The sequence below is a fragment of the Phacochoerus africanus genome, chromosome 13, assembly GCF_016906955.1.
Source record: "Phacochoerus africanus isolate WHEZ1 chromosome 13, ROS_Pafr_v1, whole genome shotgun sequence".
In the NCBI taxonomy this organism is placed as follows: domain Eukaryota; kingdom Metazoa; phylum Chordata; class Mammalia; order Artiodactyla; family Suidae; genus Phacochoerus; species Phacochoerus africanus.
In genome coordinates, this window is record NC_062556.1 from 66,579,997 (window position 1) to 66,601,556 (window position 21,560).

Below are 21,560 nucleotides of genomic sequence, written 5' to 3' on the forward strand. Positions count from 1 at the left end.
TGCCATTTGCGTCAACATGGTTGGGCCGAGTATCATACTAGGTGAAGTTAGACAGTGAGAGTGAAAGACAAACATTATATGATATCACTAATAAGTGGAATCTTAGAAAAAAGGATGTTAAATGAACTTGTTTGCAGAACAGAAATAGACTCACACAAACTTTGAAAAACTTACGGTTACCAAAGTGGACAGGTGGAGGGGTGGGAGGGATGGACTGGGGGTTTGGGACGGGCATGTGCACACTGTGGGATATGGAATGATTGGCCAATGGGGACCTGCTATAAAGCACAGCGAACTCTTTCCAATATTCTGTGATAATCTATATGGGAAAAGAATATGAAAGAGAATGGCTGTGTCTACATGTATAACTGAATCCCTTTGTTGTACAGCAGAAATTATCACAAGCTTGTAAATCAACTATACTTCAATACAACTTAAAAAAAAAAATACAGGAGACAAGGAATGCCCCTATGTCCGGAGATGGCTGTACCAACAAGGTACCTGACAGGGATGTAACATTTCATTGCATCCCTGCATCATGAGCGCCGCCATTTTCACATAAAATAAGATCTAAGTTTATGCAATTTGTTTTTGACTGTTCACAAGGAAGGCAAATCCTACGTGCTTTCTACTTCATGTAAGGCAATGAGGTATGGTGACTTGGCTTTGGAACAAAGTTCTTAAAATAATATATCAGGCTCATCTGTTGAGGCCGTCCCTTCTGCCACAGCTTGCTATTGCCCAGTTCGCTACCTCTTATAATAGTAACCAGCTTTGAGCCAAAATAAACCCTCTAGTTGTTCTTCAGAACACCCCATCTGCCTCATCCTTCAACACCAGGGCTGCTTCCAGAGCTCTTAGTGGCCATGGCAGTGCATACTATACAGCAATTGTCACGTGGAATCATTCTATCCAGGCGAAAAATGATATGCTCATTTCATCACTGTTGCAAGAATGCTTGAATTTTTTACTTTCACCCAGCAGTTTTCCTCATATCCCTAGCTTAAAGGTCACCTCTGGGGTGGTAAACAAAAATTCTCTAAAAACATTCCTTTGGGATCCAAATAATAGCAGAAGGGAGACGTTACAAAAAAACAAAACCAAAAAGATGTTTTACATCTTTTAACACATGTATTTATTCTATTTATATGCATGTAGTAATTATTTCATTATAGCCCTTAACTCACTAGGGAGAAAAAAGGAAAAGTCGTATTTTTGTAACTTATCTTTTTATAATGTACGATTCTGGTAACTCCTTAAAGGGGCTGTGACCAAAAAGAAAAAAGAGGTTATAAAAGTCACATTGCTGTTCTCCCAATATTAGAAACATTTTGAAATATAGAGGTAAAAACATAATTAGAGAATGGCATGAAGTCAGCCCTCTTTCCTCTTACTAATTATTATTATTCTAGAATCTCTCCCTTGTGTTTTATGACGGCATCACATTCAAATCAAAGACCTAGGGCTGGGACATACCACCAGCTGGCAAAGGTACCAAAGAGAAGTATTCCCTTCTTGAAATTTTTGCAATCATTAAGAAATGGTTCCTTGGAATCAGAGATAAGTGAACACACACACACACACACACACACATACACATACACACACCCATTTCACATGTCTACCCTACAAAAGATGTCAACATGTCTACATGTTTTCTTTTTACTTGATTCATTCACTGTTCAGATGGCTTTTGGGTGTGAACTGTAGAAAGCTGAATCCACATTGTCTTAAACAATAGGGAAGCTAATTGACATGTAATTACTAAGTCTGGAGCAGTGCCTCCCAAAACCATTTGTGGTGAAGGACGGTTGTTGGTGGTATAGTGTTTATTTTTTTCCAATCCTGTGCAGATTGCTACATGGACCTAAGACTTGCACACAGTTGGCACCACTTGCAGCCCATCTCTTGGTTGGACAGCGTTCACACTGGTCAACTACACAAGTTCATTGGTCACGCCTTTAAATGTCATGGCAATGTCAAAGCACTGCAAGTTTCTAAACACTCTCCACTTCTGTGTTTACGGCGTCGTAGAATGTAACAAGCAGATCACCCTACGTTCCGAGTGGCCCTGGTCAGGGATCAGGGAGGCATCAGCATGATTCTTGCTCCATTGCTCTGCTCTGACATCCTCTAGGTTGCCTTCCTCTATATTCCTGCCATCTTTGGGGCTGGTCAGGTTATGAATGCAATGGTTCCAGTCCATATAGACACCATCCAGAAGGGAGAAAGGGTTCTTTCAAAGCTGTACCAAAAAGATGGCATTCTCAGAGTTCCCACTGTGGTGCAATGGGTTAAGGATCTATCATTGCTGTAGCTTCGGCTCAGATTCCATCCCTAGCCCAGGAACTTTCATGTGCTGTGGGTGCAGCCAAAAAAAAGATGGAGTTCTCTTGTGGAATAGCAGGTTAACCCACATTATCACGGCAGCAGTTCAGGTCCCTGCTATTGTGAGGGTTCAATCCCTGGCCTGGGAATTTCCACATGCAGTAGGCACAGCAAAGAAAAAAAAAAAAAAAAGCTATCCCAAAAAAAACAAAGATCTCTCCCAGGAGGCCCTAACACACTTTGCACACATCTCATTGCCCTTAGCTGAGTGACATGTATGTCTGTTCCTGGACCTTACAGCCAAGGAAGATGGGATTACTCTTGGAAAAGTTAGACTCACTCCTGGAGCTGGGGTGGGGTTCCATTCCTTGGGGCACATGGTTTGCACAGGAGAAACAGTCTTAGGATTAAAATTGGGATTGTGTGGTGAAGGAGGGAGGGAGACATGGATGCTAGGTGGGCAATCACCTATGTTGGAATTATTTGAGCTACACTGTCTACATAATCAATAGTCAAGTGAAAGGCATAATTAAATGGTCATTAATTTAGTAGCTATGTATTGAGCTTGGGCTTGCAGAGAGCCTGGCTTGTCCTAAAACTCCAAACACCTGGGGAAGGGACTTTGTTGACTCAGCTTTCTCTAAACACCTGTGGCCAAGAGAAAGGATTTCATGGAACAAATCCAGATGCTTAAGAGAGGTGTTTGGAGTTCTCTCGTGGCGCAGTGGGTTAAGGTGCTGCAGCGGCTCAGGTGGTTGCTGTGGTGAGAGCTGGATCCCTGGCCCAGGAACTTCTGCATGCTGCAGGTGAGGCCAAAAAAAAAAAAAGTAGAGTCTAAGAAAAGGTCACAACCAAGAGGCGTCTGAAGAGACATGACGAATATACTGTGGTACTCTAAATGTAATTGTAGAGCAGAAAAATTTTGCTAGATAAAAACAGGAAATCTAAATAAACTATGGACTCCAAAAAGTGGCATAGGGGTTACCTGAAGCTAGAGAGGGATGGGAGTTCTTGTTTAAGGGGTACAGGATTTCAGTTTCAGATGGTGAAAAAGTTCTAGAGATGGTCGCAGTGGTTGCCCAATGATGTGAATATACTTAATGCCAGTGCACTGCAGACCTAAAACTGGTTAAAATGGTAAATTTTATGTTACACAGATTTTACCAAAATAAGAGTAATCATAACAGTGTGATATGTGTTTTAATGGTGGTATTACTCAGCTTAGCAATAGGTTTCGTTTTGGGGGTTTTGGGTTGGTTTGTTTTATTTTAATGGCCATATCTGCAGCATATGGGAGTTCCTGGGTGAGGGGTCACACTGGAGCTTCAGCTGCCAGCCTACATCACAGCCTCAGCCACACCAGATCCGAGCTGCCTCTGCAACCTACACCACAGCTCACGGCAACACCAGACCCTTTAGCCCACAGAGCGAGGCCAGGGATCGAACCCGCATCCTCGTGGACACTAGTCAGATTCTTAACCCACAAGCCACAACGGGCACTGGCAGCAGTAGGTGTTGTAAGTGTCGGATGTGTTGTCTGTTCCCAGGGAACTCCAGTGTATGTTGAGCATTAATATCAGCGTAGTGTAATTCTAAGGGAAAGCTCAGGAGGTGTTGGTTAGTCAAGAACAGGGAAGGTTTCCAAAAGAGTGTAACTTGCAATCTTTCTAGAAGAAAGAGGCATATTTGGCTGAGAGGACGTGTTGGTGGAGAAAGGCAACATTTGATCCAACAACCCTCTGGGAAGAGCCAGGCTTCTAACTGATTTTGGATTTGATCTGCTTGAGTTGGATTCAAGTGGAGAGTGTGGTTGACGACGTGTGACCAGCCTTGCGGTTGCCACCACCCACCCACACCTTTGGAAAAACACTTCCCTGAATTAGCCAGATTTGAGAAAGCCATCTGTGTCTTGTCGGGACCCTCACTGATGCATGGAATCAAATTATAAGCCACCAAATTTGGATTCAGCCTTGGACAAAATTAAAAAGGAAACGATAGGTGACGTGAGATTTGTTGAGAAGCCGTTGGAAGAAAGAATATGTTGACATATCATTTGCAAACTCAAAATGTCGCTGATAAAATGAGAGGACAGAGAGAATAGATACAGGTCAGCCTTTCAGAGCAAAGAACAGGATGGAAAAGACAGGGAAGCTACATTCCACAAGAAAAACACTACAGAAAGATTGCGAGTTGTGTCTCTTGTGATACTTTCCTCTGTGAGAAATGTAGACCTAACTAATAAAAAATTTTAAAAAGGGATTTATGGGCATTCCCACTGTGGCTCAGCGGTAACGAACCCAACTAGTATCCATGACGATGTGGGTTTGATCCCTGGCCTCACTCAGTGGGTCAAGGATCCAGCATTGCTGTGAGCCAAGGTATAAGTCACAGATGTGGCTCAGAGCCCATGTTGCTGTGGCTGTGTCATAGGCTGGCAGCTGCAGCTCCAATTCGACCCCTAGCCTAGGGACTTACATATGCCATGGGTGCAGCCCTAAAAAAGCAAAAAAGGGGGGGGTGGATTTATTATTTTACTGCAAGTCCAGAAAAAAAGGTATTTTCATGGCTAGGTAAATCCCTGATTCCATTATGTCCTCAAAAGCCAGGAACTTTCCATCTCACTGGCACAAGAGCAAGGTCTCTTTGGGCCACAAGGTGGCTGCAGATGTTCCAGGTATAACACACCAACCTAACAAATCTAGTCAAGAAAATGTGTTCTGGAGTTCCCTTGTGGCTCAGTGGGTTAAGGATCCAGCATTGTCACTGATGTGGCAAGGGTTTAAACGCTGCACCAGGAATTTCTGCATGCTGTGGGTATGCCCCCCCCAAAAAAGAGTGTTTTTTCCCCAGAGTTTTCTGCTTTTAGTGAGGAAAATCTTTCCCAAACTCTTCATATCCATACAAGATACCCTTGTATCTCATTAGCCAGAATTCAAGCCTATACCATTCTTTAGCAATATAATTAGGACTGTTACATAAATTCATCATGGTTGACCTCTGGGATTGGGAGGGAGCCACAGAGTCAAGGCTCCGTCAGCAAAGAAAAGGGTGAGAATTTCTGAGGACTCTTATCCAACAAGCTTATCGCAAGAAAGGATAATATAACATTGGTTCCTCAAAAGAGAGAATTTCTTGTAGCTTCTCCCACCTTCCCCCAAGAGATCCCCAAAGTCAAGATAAAACTTTTTAGTGAGAGGAAGATGGGAAATTTCTCTTCTTCTCTGCATCCCTGCATTTAAGAAAGTGCATTGGGGGCTTTTTACTTAATCTTCTCCTGCTTTGACTCATTCGTTCACCAAATATTTGTTGAGAACTTACTATGTGTCCATCTTTGGGGATAGAACAAAAAATAAGACAAAGCCCCTGCATTCTGGAAGCTCACAAGTGACGTCAGGAGAGTGACCATGGAAAATACTCTGTGTTATGGAAGAAGGACAGGTGACTACAGTCAAAGAATGGGCAAAGGTGGGCAGGAGCATTGGCTGTAAACTTAGTGAAGCCCAGGAGCCGGTTGCTTGATGGCTTATTTCAGCTTCTGACTTTAAAAAGAAGCTGCAAAGACCTTTCTAGGGTAAGAAGGTGGCAGGGAAGCAAGTCAAAACTTCTTTAGAAGTTTAGATGTTGTGTTCTCGACAGAAGCCCTCCCTGAGCTGGATCTCAGGGACCTGAGTGGAATGGCAATGACCCATGCAAGACTCACAACAAGGCAGAGAGGGGCACAGCAGGACATCCCAGCCGAGGGACAGCACAGGAACAAAAGCTCAGAGTGAGACTCCCAGAGCCAAATGCACACACCTGTGAGATCCACCTCCCTTGGAGTAGAAATGTGTGGTTATGGAAGAGAGTGAAATGGGATCTAGAATTACTTCCCATGCCATGAGTTCCCAAATGAACAGTGCTAATGATGACCTGACTCTGACGAGGACGATGATCAAGAGGAGAATGACAATGACTCTGATTGATGACCACGGTCACTTCCAAAGACTGGTAGGTGAGTGTAGGTCTTCCCTTAGAGTGCCACCTGCAAGAATTTGGGAAAGACCTGATCCTTTTGTCGCTTGACCCATAAACCCTGCAGACCTCTTCAGCGCTTTTCCAGCAGGATGTTATTCAGTACACAGGATGTTATTAAATAAAGCTAAGGATTTGCAGTTGGATTTTCAACCATACCAACAGGAGCACAACCATCCTGTTCGAAAGGCTCCCGCTTCAGAAACTTGCACCACCCCCCAAGTTAATGAGCTTTTCTATACAGAGTTTCTTCCAGTGTGTAATTACTGGCCTGGCTTTATATTATTTTAGGATAGTGTCAGCAGCTAATTGTGGTACAGTCTGAATGCTCTGAAATGAGCTCGACTGAGTAGCAGAAGAGCTCAGCAAATTTAGGGCTGTGTGTGCATCATTTTTCAAGCCTATTGTTTAGCAGGACACTGAACATGGCAGATTAATGGTGGAGTCTAATTCAAAGGGCAAGCGGTCATGGAACCCGACCTGCCTCCCATTTCACTTTGAACTTCCTAAACTGCTCATTCCTTGGTTCCTACTTGCTACCCTCAACTCACATTGGACATTTGAGTTGCCCTAAATGCATGGGGAAGCCTGGGGTCCTGGCAGTGCTGCAGGTTCCTTAACAGAAGCATTTATACCCTACTTCTGGTTTCCATTAAAGGGAGGGAACTCCTTTTCATCTCCCCCCCTCCAGAGGCACAAATAAAGAGAGAGGAGTTCCCTGGTGGTGCAGCAGGTTAAGGACCCAACGTTGTCACTGCTGTTGTCACTGTGGCTTGGGTTGCTACTGTGATTTGGGTTTAGCCCCTGGCCCAGGAACTTCCACATGCCTTGGGTGTGGCCAAAACAAATAAATAAATAAAGGAAATTTTTCTGGCATCTTTTTTTTTTCTTGCTTTCGTTTTTGGCTGCCCCATGGCATATGGAGTTCCAGGGCCAGGGATCAGACCTGAACCACAGTTGCAACCTACACTGCAGCTGTGGCATTGTTGGATCCTTTAACTCACTTTGTGGGACTGGGCATTGAACCTGCATCCTGGCACTGCAGAGATGCAGGATCCTGTTGCATCACAGCAGGAACTCCTTCTGGCCTCATTTTTCTCCCTTTGTATACTATTCCCTAGAGTATAGGAGCACGCTATCTGCTGGATGAGTTTGGGAAAAGGAATGAAGATTACTGCCAGCCGGGAGTTCCCGTTGTGGCTCAGTGGAAATGACCCTAGCTAGGACCCACGAGACTGTGGGTTCGATCCCTGGCCTCACTCAGTGGGTTAAGGATCCCGTGTTGCTATGAGCTGTGGTATAGGCCATGGCCACAGCTTGGATCTCACATTGCTGTGGGCTGTGGCATAGGCCGGCAGCCATGGCTCCAATTTGACCCCTAGCCTGGGAACCTCCACATGCCACAGGTGCTGCCAGCCGCCACCATCCCTCACTCTTTCTGTTACTGCTGTTCCTGGGATATATATAGCTTTTCTCTTCCAGGAGATAGGCACCTCGCCCCTGCAGTGCAGGCCTGCACTGACTATGGGCAAGGTGTGTTACCCAACAGTTTTCCCAACAAGTAAGAAAATAAGGTAAATTCCACATCTTAATTTAACCAAAATCTGTAACATAACTATAGTGAGAGGATGGGGGGAGAGGACACAGTGTGACAAAGGTAAATACTAACCCGTATGGGGAATTAATATGTCATGTCCTGTCCTACATTTTTGTGCTGTATGGATATCAAAAATGTAGGACAGGCTAAATGCCAGAAGAAAACCACTCTCTTAAGTGGCTGCCGGTGGGGAGAAGAACCAGGAAGAGCAGGGAACTGTGGGTGTGTGAGTGCTCAGGCTGCCATATTGAAATACCACAGGTGGGGGAATTTAAACAGCTGAAATGCATTTTCTCACTGTTCTTTTTTTTTTTTTTTTTTTTGGTCTTTTTAGGGCTACACCTATGGCATATGGAGGTTCCCAGGCTAGGGGTCAAATTGGAGCTACAGCTGCCAGCCTACACCGTAGCCACAGCAATGCCTGATCCTTAACCCACTGAGCGAGGCCAGGGATCAAACCCACATCCTCATGGATACTATTCAGATTCGTTACCATGGAGCCACAATGGGAACTCCAATTTTCTCACAGTTCTGGAAGCTGGGAACTTCCAGATCAAGGTGCCAGCCAATGCAGGCCCTGGCGAGGCTCTCTGCCTGGCTTTTGAAGGCCACCTTCCCACCAGGTCTTCGATTGGCACAAGGGGAGAGAGAAGACCTTAGAGAGAAGACACTAAGATTAGTGTCATAAGGGCACTAATCTTATCAGATCAGGGCCCTTCCCTTATGACCTCATGTAACCTTAATTCCTTCTTTAAAGGCCCTATTGCCAAATGCAGTCAGGCTAGAGGTTAGCACATCAATATATACATTCTCAGACCTCAGCAGAGGATTTTTATGTTTTGTTGGCAAATCTTAAAAAAAAAAAAAAATAAAAGAGTCCCTCTTCAACATAATTCAAAATACCTTAAAAAAACAAAAATGGAGTTCCTGTTGTGGCTCAGTGGAAATGAATCTGACTAGTGTCCATGAGATGCAGGTTCGATCCCTGGCCTCGCTCAGTGGCTCAAGGATCCAGCATTGCCGTGAGCTGGGGGATAGGTCGCAGATACAACTCGGATCCCACGTTACTGTGACTGTGGAGTAGGCTGGCAGCTGCACCTCTGATTTGACCCCAGCCTGGGAACGTTCATATGCTGCACATGCAGCCCTATAAAGACCAAAAAAAAAAAAAAGTCACCAATCCTAGCTTTATACAAGTTCCAGTCTGCCTCCTCTAATTCAGCTAGACACAAGAGATGGGAAAGGACTTTGATGGCAGAGTTTAGCTGTCCATTGTAAAGGTTTCGGTTTTATTTGGGCATAATTGAAAGGCTATAGAACATTTGGGTTTAGATGATTCCAGATTACCTAACTTGTAATCTTGAAGGAAATGAGTTCCTAACTGTCTAAGATACCTCTGGTAACGAATTCACTGATACAAACACTGATAGACTCTTAAAAATTTGAAAATGCACATACTCTACAATCATGAAATTCCATTTCCAGTATATAACATAGCGAAGCCATGACACATTCGCACAAGGGAACTCATAGAGATGTTCATTGCAGTATTGTTTATAATGGCAAGACTGTCAACGCAATAGGAAAATCGATGCATTTAATAAGGTATCGTCACTGTACAGCACAGCTGCTAAAAACAATGAGCCAGATCTCTCTGTGTGACTACAGATATGTTTAAAAAACAAAGTTGAGATGGAAAAAATCTCCATGTAGATCGAAACACATTTTATATTGTCTCATAAAAATCAAAAGAATAACCTACTCACAAAGCAATTTCATATATCAGTTGCAGATATATAAATATATGAAAAGATAACAAATATTCTCCTGATAGTGATGGTGGGAGCAAGAAAAGGACATGAGGTCAAATGTCCCCTAAGTTTTTTTTTCCCCCAGAGATTTTGGTCATTTGAGGTATTTATTTAGTTCTATTTTTAGTTTGCTTATTATTATTTATTTCTCTTTTAAACGATTTTTATTTTTTCCGTTATATCTGGCTTACAGTGTTCTGTCACCCATTAATATTTAATTTTGTTAAAAAAACAAAATGACAAATAGATCAAAAATATTCCATGTTCACTCCAGGTGGTTAGACACTATGGCTTTTTATACTATTCTTTCTACCCTTCTATCCATGTCGGAAATAGCTCATCTATTCTACAGAAATTACTTGGAGCAAAAGGAAAGTTATTTTGCATATTTATGGCCATCTGAGATGATTTTGCCTTGAGGAGATAAAATCTTGTTTTGGACTCTAGAAGAAGATTAAAAACGTTTTCCTGCCTTTTGGGGGAGTAAAACAGGCCTCTTAGAGTTCATATGAGGCCTCTGTGCCTTTGCATCTTTGCAATTGCCTCCCGATAAAACGCTTCAACCTCGGAGGCAGGGTCGATACTGCTTTCATTATTTCACACGAAGGGGTCTGTTCACACAGTCCTTCAATCTACATCCAATCAATTATTTTAAAAGAAAAAAGCATCTCCACCCCTGAGATACCCGGTGGCCTGAGAACTAGAAAGTTTAAACCAAAATATTGATTTAAGCTTAGAATCTACTGATTTCCTTTAGCCGGGGTTGGGGGAGCAGGACTGGTGCCTGGATGAGAACTAGTCTCATTGGTGGTGCAGACTAGAAATAAGAAAGTAAAGTTAGGAGTGCGTGGTATGGCTCAGTGGAAACAAATCTGACTGGTATCCATGAGGACGCAGGTTCAATCCCTGGCCTCACTCAGTGGGTTAAGGATCCAGCAAGTTGCCCTGAGCAGTGGCGTAGGTTGCAGATGAGGCTCAGACAGGGTGTGGCTGCGGCTGTGGCATGGGCCAGAGGCTACAGCTCTGATTCCACCCCAGCCTGGGAACTTCCATGTGCGGCGGGTGCCGCCCTTAAAAAAAAAAAAAAAAGCTAATTCCATTTTCACCACAACATAATCATCAGGTGCCTCCTGCTGGTGCCTGGGGGAGAGGTGTGTAGTGGGGGGATGGGGCAGGCCCATTTCTTCCACCTAATGGGCATTTAGGCAAATCTTAGAATTTGGAGGTTTGTGTGGCGCCTTCGGAACACGTATCCAATTCCAGCTCATATTGATGTAACAAATCTGACCTCACGTTCCCTTAGCTTATCGCAGCCACATTTCTATCAGGTCTTAAATTTCTTGTTGGCTGAATTTTCCACCCCCAGGCCTGCCCTCCAAGGAGAAATTGATCTCTGTCCTATCACCTCCACCCTTAAGTCCTGGCTGGCCTCCAGGCTCAGCAGAAGGAGAAAAAAAAAAAAACAAAAAAAACCCTCGAGCGTCTTAGTGTCAGAACCCAGGAGAGGGGCGGGTCCAGGGCTTTCTCTTCATTGCTGGGGTGCCCTCTGGGATGTTGTGCAAGCCCTCTTGGGGTGAGCTCCCATGTCAGGCAGATGCAGGGATTTCTCTGCCCACCTGTGGAGCAAAGAATCCTCCCCAGAACCCATTGTTGCTGCCAGTCTTGGCCATCCGCAGTGATGCCCATTTTAAAACTTACCAGTGGGGCAGGGAAAGGGTATAAATTATGATTTTGTTATTAACATATACACACTACTATATATATATAAAATAGATAGCCAGCATGGGCCTCTGTATAGCACAGGGAAGTAGAGTCAATATCATGTTACAACCTACAAGGGAAAAGAAACTAATGTGTATATATATGTATCTGAATTACTTTGTTGTACACTTGAAACTAACACACAGCATTGTATATCAACAATACTTTAATAAAAAAAGTGTTTTAGGATTTCCCGTCGTGGCCCAGCATTGTTACATATGTGGCTTAGAGGCAGCATTGCTGTGGCTGTGGCGTAGGCTGACAGCTGCAGCTCCCATTGGACCCCTAGCCTGGGAACTTCCATATGCCACACACGCAGCCCTAAAAAAGCAAAAAAATAAAAATTTTTAATCAAAAAAAATAAAATAAAATGACTAGCAGGCAAAGACCTACTGTATAGCACAGGGAATGAAAGTCAATATCTTGTAATAACCTATGGTGAAAAAGAACATATATATGTATATGTATATAGATAGATGAACATATATATATATGTATATATACATATGTTTGTATATATGTATACGTGTGTGTATACATACACAGATATATCACTTTACTGTACACCTGAAACTAACACATTTAAATCAACTACAGTTCAATTTTTTTAAAAAACACCAGCAGGTACATTCCTCCAGACTCCTGCCATGTCCTGGGCTGCCACCCAGCCTCCACTCTTCATCTGCCATCCCCCTCCATTCCTTTCCTGATGTGGGGGGAAGTTTTGCTTCACATGCCTTTTAAGGTAAATAGGACAGACCGAATCACACCCCCAAAATGAACTTTATTATTTATTTATTTATTTATTTATTTATTTATTTATTTATTTATTTGTCTTTTTAGGGCTGCACCACAGCCTATGTTGATTCCCAGGCTTGGGGTCTAATTGGAGCTGTTGCTGCCTGCCTACACCACAGCCATAGCAATGCCAGATCCAAGCCGCGTCTGTGACCTACGCCCCAGCTCACGGCAACGCCAGATCCTTAACCCACTGAGCAAGGCCAGGGATCGAACCCTCAACCTCATGGTTCCTAGTCAGATTCGTTTCTGCTGCGCCACGACAGGAACTCCAAACTTTATTTTTTAAATGTCTCAACTCTTTTCTCCCAGCCTTCCACACCAAAGGGGATTAAACAGACTTAAACGTTGAAACACACGCCTAAAGCTCATTTTTTAATAAGGTGTCAGATTTTACCATGTTCAGATTTTGCAGATTTTACAGATTTTACCATGTTCAGATCTACCCTTGCCGTTTCCTTTCTAAGACTGAGGCTCTCAGCTTTTGTTCATCTTTATACCTGTCTTCCCCAAACAAGGAAGAGTTGCCACAGTTCTGAGTCTCCCAGGCGAACGTGCTAGATCGCATTCTTAAGGAAGTCGTTATCAAACCGCCTGCCGGACTCTCGCAGTTGAGAACAAATTCTACCACATTTCTGCTTCAGTATTGCTTCAACCCTTCCCCACTCCCTAAAGCCAAACCCAAACCCGTTTCCCCTTCCTCGTTACCCACTGCTGCACCTGCCTCCTTTCCCTGCTGGGCTACAGTCCCATCCTTTCTCCAAAATGCCAATCTGATCAAGTTACTCTCTCTCATGGCTGTTGACCGCCTTGAGAATAAAAGGCAGGGAAAGTGGTGTGGGGTCCCTGGCTCCCCCTCTCCCCTACACACTGAGCTCCAACCAGCAAAGTTTCCCCTTAATGCCCTCTACTGTCTAACAGCTCCCAGGCTCTGGATTCTGCCAGAAATAGCACTTTCTCTTATCTCCCGTCTGCCCCCTTCTCTCCCTGACCTGCAGCATCAAGTTTGCTAGTTCATATAGTGGGGTTTTTTTTTCCCCATTGTTTAAAAATATCATTCTTTTAAAAAAATTTTTTCCATTATAGTTTATTACAATGTTCTGTCAATTTCTGCTGTACAGCAAAGTGACCCAGTCATACATATACACATTCTTTTTCTCACATTCTCCTCCGTCGTGTTCCATCACAAGTGACTAGATAGAGTTCCCTGTGCTATCCAGCAGGATCCACTCCAAATGCAATAGTTTGCATCTATTAACCCCAAACTCCTAGTCTACCCCACTCCCTCCCCCTCCCCCATAGCAACCACAAATCTGTTCTCCATGTCCATGAGTTTCTTTTCTGTAGACAGGTTCATTTGTGCCATATATTAGATTCCAGATATGCAATATCATATGGTATTTGTCTTTCTCTTTCTGACCTACTTCACTTAGTATGAGAGTCTCTCGTTCCATCCATGTCATTGCAAATGGCATTGTTTTGTTCTTTTTTATGGCTGAGTAGTATTCCATTGTGTATATATACACCACATCTTTTTTTTTTTTTTTTGGCTTTTTAGGGCCCCACCCATGGCATGTGGAGTTTCCCAGGCTAGGGGTCGAATCACAGCTATAGCTGCCAGTCTATACCACAGCCACAGCAATGCTGGATCTGAGCTGCATCTGTGACCTACACCACAGCTCATGACAACCGGACCTTAACCCACTGAGCAAGGCCAGGAATCAAAGTGGTGTCCTAATGGATAGTAGTCAGATCATTTCCACTGAGCCACAATGGGAACTCCATATACCACATCTTGAGGCATTCATCTGTCAATGGACATTTAGGTTGTTTCCATGTCTTGGTTATTGTGTATAGTGCTGAAATGAACATAGGGATGCATATATCTTTTTCAATGAAAGTTTTGTCCAGATATATGCCCAAGAGTGGGATTGATGGGCCATACAGTATTTCTGTATTTAGTTTTCTGAGGTACCTCCATACTATTTCCCATAGTGGCTGTACCAATTTACATTCCCACCAACAGTGCAGGAGGGTTCCCTTTTCTCCACACCCTCTCCAGCATTTGTTATTTGTTGACTTGTTAATGATGGCCATTCTGACATAAGACAAGACACCATCAAACTCCTAGAAGAGAAAATAGGCAAAACATTCTCTGACATCAACTGTACAAATATTTTCTCAGGTCAGTCTCCCAAGGCAACAAAAATAAAAACAAAAATAAACCAGTGAGACCTAATCAAACTTAAAAACTTTTGCACAGCAAAGGAAACCATTAAAAAAAAAAAAAAACCTACAGAACGGGAGAAAATAGTTTCAAATGATGCAACTGACAAGGGCTTAAGCTCTAAAATATACAAACAACTTCTACAACTTGACAGCAAAAAACCAACAACCCAATCAAAAAATTGGCAGAAGATCTGAACAGACATTTCTCCAAAGAAGATATACAGATGGCTAACAGGCACATGAAAAAACGCTCAACATAACTAATTATTAGAGAAATGCAAAGCAAAAATATCATTTATTAATTTCCTCTCAATGAAAATTACTTCGCTTTCTAATATTTTGTTATTGCAAATGACACGTCTTGAACTTTTTTTTTTTTTTTTGCCTTTTAGGGCCGCACCCTGAGGCATATGGAGGTTCCCAGGCTAGGGCGTCAAATCGGAGCTACAGCTGCCGGTCTACACCACAGCCACAGCAACAAGGGATCTGAATCGAGTCTGCAACCTACACCACAGCTCACGGCAATGCTGGATCCTTAACCCAATGAGCAAGGTCAGGAATCAAACCTGCATCCCCATGGATACTAGCTGGACTCGTTACCACTGAACCACAAAGGGAACTTCCTGAACATTCTTTTTTTAATTAAAATATAGTTGGTTTACAGTGTTGTGCCAATTTCTGCTATAGAGCAAAGCGACTCAGTTATACACATATATACATTCTTTTTAAAATTTCTTTTGCATCATAGTCTGTCCCAGGAGACTGGATATAGTTCCCTGTGCTATACAGCGGGACTTCCTTGCTTATCCATTCTAAATGTAACAGTTTGCATCTACTAACCCCAAACCTTCAGTCTATCCCACTCCCTTCCCTTCCCTTGGTAACCACAAGTCTGTTCTCTATGTCTGTAAGTCTGTTTTGTAGATAGGTTCATTTGCATGTATTATTATATGCAGAATCTAAAATACAGCACAAATGAAGGGTTAACATACAGTGTTAATGCAGATGGGATCTCAGGCCAAACTGGGTTCACACCCACTTACAGCTCTGTGTGACCTTGAGCGATCTCTCCGTGTCTTAGTGTCCTCAACTGTAAAATAAAGATAATGATATGCTAACTTATGTTAACTTAATGAATAATGCTTGTTGATTAAGATAATTATAATAGCCCCCTATTTGCAGGAGGGTGATAAGCATTAAATTAGCTAGTACTTAATAAGTGCTTGGAGCAATGACCAAAACGTGGGAAAACCATCCTAACAGCGCTGCCCTAGCCTGATCTCTTGATCTCCCTGACTCCTCCAAACAGGCTCCAGCATTGCATCTCCCTGAATTGGGACGGTTTGCTTAGCATTAGAGAGCGGGTCCCTCAGGTCAACGACGCCGTTGTCACCAGCTCTGTGCCCAGAGCAGTTTAGGTTACAGGGAAAACAGCACAGTTATGGGAGTTCAGCCAAACTACGGTTTTCCCGCCTGGGGTTGCTGCTTAGAATCACGGGGGCAGTTTTTAATACGCTGCCTGCCTCCCCCCACCCCCAGACGAATCTCAAAGGATGGGGCTCGGACTCCGGTCCTGTTTAAACCCTTCCCCAGGTGAGACTGATATTCAGCCAGGATTAGGAACCACTGAACTGCCTAAGCCCAGGCTTCAACCTCAGCGCTTCATCACTCCCCAGCGCTGGGCCCTTGGGCACGTGACTAAAACTGCCGAGTCTACACGTGGAGGAACACGTCTGGCGACGAGTCACTTTCAGAGCGCGTGGCCCTTGCCCCGCCTCCGTCACGCATCCCGGGATGGACTAAGCCCGCCCGACGGTCCTGTGGGCTCGCCTGCCTCCTCCATCCCCTGCAAAAATAGACCCTGAGGTCAGGGTATTTTTTTCTCTGCCTTCCACCCTCCCAGGTCATCGCACAGGTCTCGAGTCCCTCCTCCACCGGCCACCGCTCCCGTAGGGCAGCCCTTCCTACCCACGGAGCTGTATTGTCCTTGTCGCAGTCACCCCACCGTTTCCTTGCCATTCTGGTGTAGGGCCGTGATGCCTTCCTACTCTTTCTATCCTCACAGCCGTCCTGTACACCTCGTTGGTTCTCCTTACCTGTCTACACTTCTATAAAAATCCACTTTTATAAATGAATGTGCCATCTATAATCCCTCCATGATTGCAGTAAGGGAACCGAATGCACTAAAGCGAGAAGAAATAATAGAAAAATGAGTGGAAGTTATGGTTAAATATTGAGAAAAGTATAAACACACAAACAAACCAAACATACACACACCCCCTCCTAAATCCTACCTTTACTTGCAAAATTCTCCCCGGAGCCCTAGAAAGCTTGAAAAATACTCTGGATACCTAGAGTTCACGATGTGAGACCTGATCATAATAATAACACAGCAAAGCAAATTTTATTCCTTCTCCGAGACTTTGTTGCAGAACTTTTTTTGCCCGGCCTCATCATATCCTTTCTGTCACAGCTTTCTGTTCTTTGCATATTGGCATAAATCATCTAACAGGATTGCTGAAGAGATTAAATGAGATATACTATGAAAACAGTATACCTCATGGTAAAAGTGTGGTGGAAGTGGGTGGGGATTCTAGTGCCCCTACAGACCTGAATTTGAACCCCACTCCTGGTTCTATATCTAGCACAAATCACATATTTCTTCTGAAAATGAGGTATGAATTCTTATCTCCCTGAGTTGTTGTAAGATGCTACATGATTTTAATGATAGTAGTTAAGAGTTCTGAGTACTTTCATGTGTCAAGCAATGTGATATGTCCTTTATATGCATTATCTCATTGAATTCTCAGAAAAACCCTATGAAACAGGTGCTATTTTTTTTTTTTTTTTAATGGCTGTCCCCACGGCATATGGAAGTTCCTGGGCCAGGGGATGAATCTGAGCCCCAGCTGCCACAAAACTGTGGCAAGGCCAGATCCTTTAACTCACTGTGCTGAGCCAAGGATTGAACCTGCACCTCTACAGCCACCTGGGCTGCTGCAGTCGGGTTCTTAACCCACTGAGCCACAATGGGAACTCCAAACAAGCGCTACTTTTTTTTAGGGCCACCCCTGTGGCATGTGGAAGTTCCCAGGCTAGAGGTCAAATCAGAGCTACAGCTGCCAGCCTCCTCCACAGCCACAGCAACGTGGGATCCAAGCCACATCTGTGACCTACATCACAGCTCACAACAAGGCTGGATCCTTAACCCAATGAGCGAGGCCAGGAATTGAACCTGTGTCCTCATGGATACTAGTTGGGTTCACTACTGCTGAGCCACAGTGGGAACCCATCCTCATAGTTCCTAGTCGGATTTGTTAACCACTGAGCAATGATGGAAACCCCAAAGTGCTATTTTCAATCCTTATTTTACATATGAGGAAGCTGAAGATTTGGGAAGTTAAGTAATTTGCCCAAGGTCAAATAGCTAGTAAATAAGAGCATTAGGCAATAAGGGGCTCAGAGTGCAAATTGGGTACATATTAATGATATCCTCTGGTATTTTGATAATGATTAATTTCCCCCCAAAAAAAACCCAAGGTGAACTCAGTGTAATCTCATGAAATTTCTAAGCTACGTAATTGCACCACTTTTTTCCTACCTCAGTAGTCTAGAATCCAAAGTTTTTCTCTCTGAAAATTAAAAATGGGTACACGGCCCAATATTTCTGCTCCTACACATTTTCCCAATAGAGAACCTTATTCTTAATAGTCTAAAACTGGAAACTACCCCAATGTCCATCAGTAGAAAATAGAAAAATGAATTTTAGTATGTTCATACAATGGAATACTACTCATCAATTAAAAGGCGTAAGCTTCTGATCACTCAACAATGAAGATCTCAAAAAATATTTTTTTTTCATCTTTTGAGGGCCACACCCACAGCATATGGAGGTGCCCAGGCTGGGGTCGATTCGGAGCTGTAGCCACTGGCCTACACCACAGCCACAGCAACACCAGATCCAAGCCGCATCTGCAACCTACACCACAGCTCATGGCAACACCAGATCCTTAACCCACTGAGTGAGGCCAGGGATCAAACCTGCATCCTCATGGATACTAGTCAGATTCATTTCTGCTGAGCCATGATAGGAACTCCATCAAAAAACGGCAGACACAGCGAAAGAAACTAGGCAGAAGAGAACATTTCATATGGTGTGATTTCATTTATGAGCACTTTAGAAGCAAGCCAAATCAATCCATGTTTCTGGAAATCAAAAAGTAGTTGCCTGGGATGGGGTTGAGGGATTGCCTAGAGAGGAGTGTTTGATCCCTGGCCTCACTCAGTGGGTTAAGGATCCCACGTTGCTGTGAGCTGTGGTGTAGGTCACAGACACGGCTCGGATCCCACGTTGCTGTGGCTTTGGCGTAGGCCAGTGGCTACAGCTCCGATTAGACCCGTAGCCTAAGAACCTCCATATGTGGCGGGAGCGGCCCTAGAAAAGGCAAAAAGACCAAAAAAAAAAAATTAAAAAAATTTTTAAAAGAATTATAAAAGTAATATGTGGAGTTCCCATTATGGCTCAGTGGGTTAAGAACCCAACACAGTGTCTGTGAGGATGCAGATTCAATCCCTGGCCTTGCCCAGGGGGTTAAGGATCTGGCATTGCTGCAAGCTGTGGTGTTGGTCACAGATGCAGCTTGGATCTGGGGTTGCTGCCGCTGTAGAGTGGGCCTGCAGCTGCAGCTCTGATTTGCCCCCTAGCCGGGGAACGTCCCCATGCCCCAGAGGTAGCCATACAAAGAAAAAAGAAAAAAGTAACATATTATTCATGCAACCTGTGTCTATCAAGAATTTGTTAAACATCTGCAATAAAATGTAATAATATAATAATAATAAAATCTTAAATGCCAAGAACATGAGCCCATTCAATAAGTCAGGATTAAGCTCCTTAGAACTGGCATCATCCCCTGAAGGATGTCGTTTCTGGATATGCCGCTCTCCTTTTACTAAACTGAAAGCCAGCCATCCAAGTTTGCTGCATTCTTGAAAGGGGCATTTACTCCTGCCTTCATTCATTCAACAAATGAAAGAGGAAAAGGGGTTGCTGTGTCATTATTTCATCCTGCACCCTGCTTTCACGGCATGGCTGGATTTGATGATCCGGACATGCTGACCCCCCCCCCCCCACATAGCAGAAACTCTATGCTAGGCAGGCCAGCGGCCCCCCCGCTTCGTCCCGCTCCTCTTCCAAGATGACTTAGAGTGTCTTTCAGTTATGTCCATGGAAACTGAAGGGAATCACATCTGTTCTCGTCTATTTTCAAAATCTCATAGCAAGCTTGTGCAGTTTTACTTTAGGATGCCATATCTTTCCAAAGTTAAGATTATAATTAACTAGATTTTCTTTTTGGTGCTTGAAAGTTCAGTGGTGTTCAGTGCTTAGATCTCTTTATATCTATCTCTTTATAATATAATGGATTGAATACAAATGAGAATGAATAGCTAACAGAACAAGAATGACAAAAATGACCAAAAAAAGGTATGAAAAATATCCCCTCTCTTGTAATTGAGGAACTCTAAAACAATAGCAAGGCATCTTTTTTCACCACATAAATTTACAGAGATGAAAAAGAAGGCTAATACTACATGAAGGAATTTTCACACAGGGAAATAGTTCTTTGTATTTTTCTGCTTTCATACCTAAAGCTTTTCTGCTAGAGCTATAACATTGGTACAAACTTTTTGCAAACAGTACGGCAAACTTTTTGGAAAGTAAGTGTCAAAATTTAAAATATGCACACCCTTTGTCCAGCAATTCTCTTTCCAGAACTATGTAAAAAATAATCAGGGATGTGGGCGTATGTGTATGGACAAAGCTATTTATTGCAATGCTTTAAGTGAAAACATTATAAGCAATCTAAATGTCAACAATAAAGAATTATAATACACAGTCATAAAATTATGTTGTAGAGAGTACTTTATAATAATACGGGGAAATATATACAACGTAACAAGTTTTTAAAATCCACAAAATCGTGTATGGTATGCTTCTTCTAAAAACTATGCAAGGAGTTCCCGTTGTGGCACAACAGAAACGAACCCAACTAGTATCCATGAAGATGTGGGTTAGATCCCTGGCCTCACTCAGTGGGTCGGGGATCCAGCATTGCTGTGAGCTGTAGTATAGTTCACAGAGGTGGCTTGGATCCCATGTCCCTGTGGCTGTGGTGTAGGCCAGTAACTGAAGCTCCAATTCGACCCCTAGCCTGGGAACATCCATATGTCGCAGGTGCAGCCCAAATAAATAAATAAATGAATAACACGCATGTTTGTGTGAGGGAGAGAGCATAAAATGGGATATATACAAAATGGTGACCCTGGCTATCCTACAGTGTGAGAATTAAAGACAAATGTTTTTCTTTTTTTTTTCTTTGCATGTTGTCTGCTATGACTCATCCTAATAATAGAAAAGCAGGGGAAAAAATTTTAGAAGAATCTTGTGATTCTTAAGACTTTTGTCAAATTCTCTTTTAATGCAAAAGAACAAGAATAAAGAAATAGCTTAAAATAAGACAAGAAGATGTTATTAAGCAACATCTGATGGTTTATTAGGGCAAGGTCTAGTTTTTACTATTATCCCACCCTCTAGTGGGATCATTTCTAATTTAACCTGGTCTTGTTACTGAACACAAGTTTATGTTGGCCAAACAAACAGAAATGCTGGGGTTTGGAGCAGAGAAAAGGTTTATTGCAGGGCCAAGCAAAGAGTACATCAGCTCATGCTCAAAGCCCCCAAGTCCCCTGATGGTCTGGGGGAGATGTTTTCTAGGCAAAATTCAGGAGGAGGGCTGTAGGGGGAGTGGCTTTCTTCTGATTGGTTGGTGGTGAGGTAACAGGGCGGGGCTCCAGTAATCTAGTGCGGAGCCTGAAGTTACCATCCTCCACCTGCGGAGGCCTCTGTTCCAGCAGAAGAACTCAAAGATATTGTTATGTATATTCTTTCAGGAGAAACCTGGACCCTCCCCCAAGGCTGCACTATTGTTTCCTGACTGTTTCTTGCTGGTTTCTACCTTCCTTCCATT